The following is a 3,025-nucleotide window of genomic DNA, read 5'->3' as shown; positions in this document are numbered from 1 at the left end:
GATCTTAACCCTTGACTTGGTGTTGTCAGCACCACGCTCTCCCAAGTGAGCTAACCGGCCATCCCTATATAGGATCCGAACCCGTGGCCTTGGTGTTATCAGCACCACACTCTCCCAAGTGAGCCACGGGACGGCCCTTGAGGGCTATATTTAATTGATAGATCAGTTTGGAGAGAATTGATAACTCTGTATTATTAATTTCTTTGTTCATGTAGATCTTTACTATCTGTAAGAAAAGTTTTTAAATTTTTCCTTCAAGAGGGGTCTGTTTTGTAGTGTTTGCATCTATGTATTAGTTCATTTGTGTTGCTTATAACAAAATACTTGGAACTGGGCAATTTGTAAAGAAAATGAAATTTGTTGCTTACAGTTTCTGAGACTGGAAAGTCCAAAGTCCATCTGGTGGTGGTGAAGTGACCCAGAGGTGTCACATTGCAAGATGCTGGAAGCAGAGAGAGCAGAGAGAGAGAGACAGACAGACAGACTCTCCTCCTCTTTTCAAGCCCTCAGAACCAAGCCCCTGACCACCATTTTTAATCCATTCACTACTGCGGGGTCCTACAAACCAATCACCTCTTCAAGGCTCCACCTTTCAACTGCCATAATGTGATTTCCCACCCACTTAACAGTCACAGTGGGGGTTAAGTTTCTAATACATAAAATATGGGGAGACACAATTCAAGCGTCACAATTCAAGGAGTTTTGGGGGGACATAATCTACTACAACCTATCTGTTTCTCAGACACTTCTGGGAGTGGCCCTGGCCATTGCCAACTGTCCCCCAAATCAGAATCTTGGGAATCAGCTTCCTCTATGTCCCATCTGTCTCTTCATCTTCACCAACTCCATCCTCTCATGCACTGCATCTTCTACTTCTCCATTAGGACTCAGCTCGTGATGCAGCTCCTCTGGGAAGCTCTCCAACCTTCTCTATCTCCCTTAGGCTACATCACGTGCCCCTTCCTTGGCCTTTGTAGCACTTTGACATGTTCTTGCTTTGAGCAAACTCAACACAGACCATGTCATAATTACTCTGTCCACCCACCCCAGTCTTGCCTGTGAGCAAGGGTCTTTACTCTAGACACTCCCTGTCCTGCTCCAGCCTCTCCCTCTGGGTTTCCCTTTAAAAGTTTCAGGAGTTCAAGAACCAAAAAAAGAAAAAAGAAATTGCAAACATGGACTTCAAGGACTTCAAACATAGCAGGCACAGAACAATTATTTTCATCTTCTTGTTCTTGCTGAAGTGGTGATTTCATTTCTTCTATGTCACCATCACTAATAAGCTTTTTTGTGTATTGTATTCCTTTCAGGTGACAGCACAGAACTTAAGACCACAGAGCCTATACCTTCTCACTTGGCCTTGCCTGAGGAAGTCTCACTCCAGGAATGACTGACACAGGGAGCCTCAAAGGACTCCCAGATGGGGTAAGCCAAGGATCAGGATGAGCCATCTGAAATGGGGAAGGCCACTTGAGACCAGGGATAGACCCTCAGAGGGAGAAACCCTTTGGGAAAATGAGTCCTGAACATGATGGTTTGTAGACAGCTGATGTATTCAAGGATTGTATAGGAGCAAGTCCCTCCAGAATATGTTCTCTATGACTGTGACTAAGGTGGATCGGTTACGGATCCTTTGATTCATAAAGGGAAAAATTCCCATAAATATGAGGAATGTGGTAAAGTGTTTAACAAAGATTGCCTCCTTGTGTGACATGTGCAAATTCATACCCAAGTGAGACCCTACAAGTGCATGGAGTGTGGGAAAACCTTTAGCAAGAGCACATCATCCATACCAGGGAGAAGCCTTGGGAGTGCCTGGAATGTGGAAAGGCCTTCAGCCACAAGTCACACCTCACATGGCACCAGCAGATGCACACTGGGGACAAGCCTTATCAGTGAATATAGGAAGGCCTTCGCCTACTGCTCCAATTTTGTCTTGCATCATAGGAGCCACACCAGAAGAAAACCCTTTCAGTGTAATGAATGTGGGAAAACTTTTTGTGAGTGTGCAGACCTCATTCAACACTACATTATCCACACTGGAGAGAAGTCCTATAACTGCATGGAGTGTGGAAAGGGCCTTCACCTGCAGGTCACACCTCAAGTAGCACCAGCAGATCCACTCTGGGGAGAAGCCTTATGAGTGCAGTGAATGTGGAAAGGCCTTCACCCACTACTCCACTTTTGTCTTGCATAAAAGGGCCTATACTGGAGAAAAACCTTTTGAGTTCAAAGAATGTGAGAAAGCCTTAGCCAGTCAGAAAGACCTCATTCTTCACTACAGCATCCATACTGGAGAGAAACCCTATGAGTACAGTGAATGTAGAAAGACTCACCTGCATGTCAGTCTTCACAAGGTACAAGCGGATTCATGGTGGAGAGAAGCCCTATGAATGTACCAAGTGTGGGACAACCTTTCACTAAAGAGCAAACCTCATTCAACATGCCATCATCCACGCTGGAGAGAAGCTCTCTGAGTGCAGTGAATATGGGAAGGCCTTCAGTCGCAGCTCACACCCCGTGAGGCACCAGCGGATTCATACTGGAGAGAAATCCTACCAGTGTAACAGTGGAAAGTCCTTTTACAACTTCAGCTGACATTCAAGAATTCCTAATAGGGAAAGATTTTTTAAATGTAACCACTAAAAAAATCTGTGTTCAGAGGAAACATCTTACTCAGCATCTGGTCATTTATACTGAAGAGAAACTCCATAAGTGCCGCCTCTGTGAGAAAATCTGTTGCAGATTCGTTATTTGTCATCTAAAGAATCATGTTAGAAATTGACCCAGCCCCTAAACATGAACAGAAAAAGAAAGAAAGAAAGAAATTGACACAACCTAGAGTCTTATTCTACATCTGAGAATTCTTCCATGAGAGAGACCCATTGGTTACTGTGCACTTAGGAAAATCTTCAGGCACATCTTTCTTCAGTTTACAGTGATCTCAGGGATATTTATACAAAGGAGAAGGAGACGTAGAAAAGAGAAAGAAATCCAAGTACAGCTTCATTCAGACTTGCCTAAA

At 44.1% G+C, this 3,025-nt stretch overlaps 1 pseudogene; it reads left to right on the top strand.

Moving 5' to 3' along the window:
* Positions 1-2,715, top strand: part of LOC103594784 — a 6,177-nt pseudogene extending 3,462 nt beyond the window's left edge.
* Positions 2,716-3,025: the final 310 nt, after the last annotated feature.

The sequence above is a fragment of the Galeopterus variegatus genome, unplaced genomic scaffold, assembly GCF_000696425.1.
Source record: "Galeopterus variegatus unplaced genomic scaffold, G_variegatus-3.0.2 Scaffold1620, whole genome shotgun sequence".
NCBI classification, from domain to species: domain Eukaryota; kingdom Metazoa; phylum Chordata; class Mammalia; order Dermoptera; family Cynocephalidae; genus Galeopterus; species Galeopterus variegatus.
This window is presented reverse-complemented; position numbering and strand designations above follow the sequence as displayed.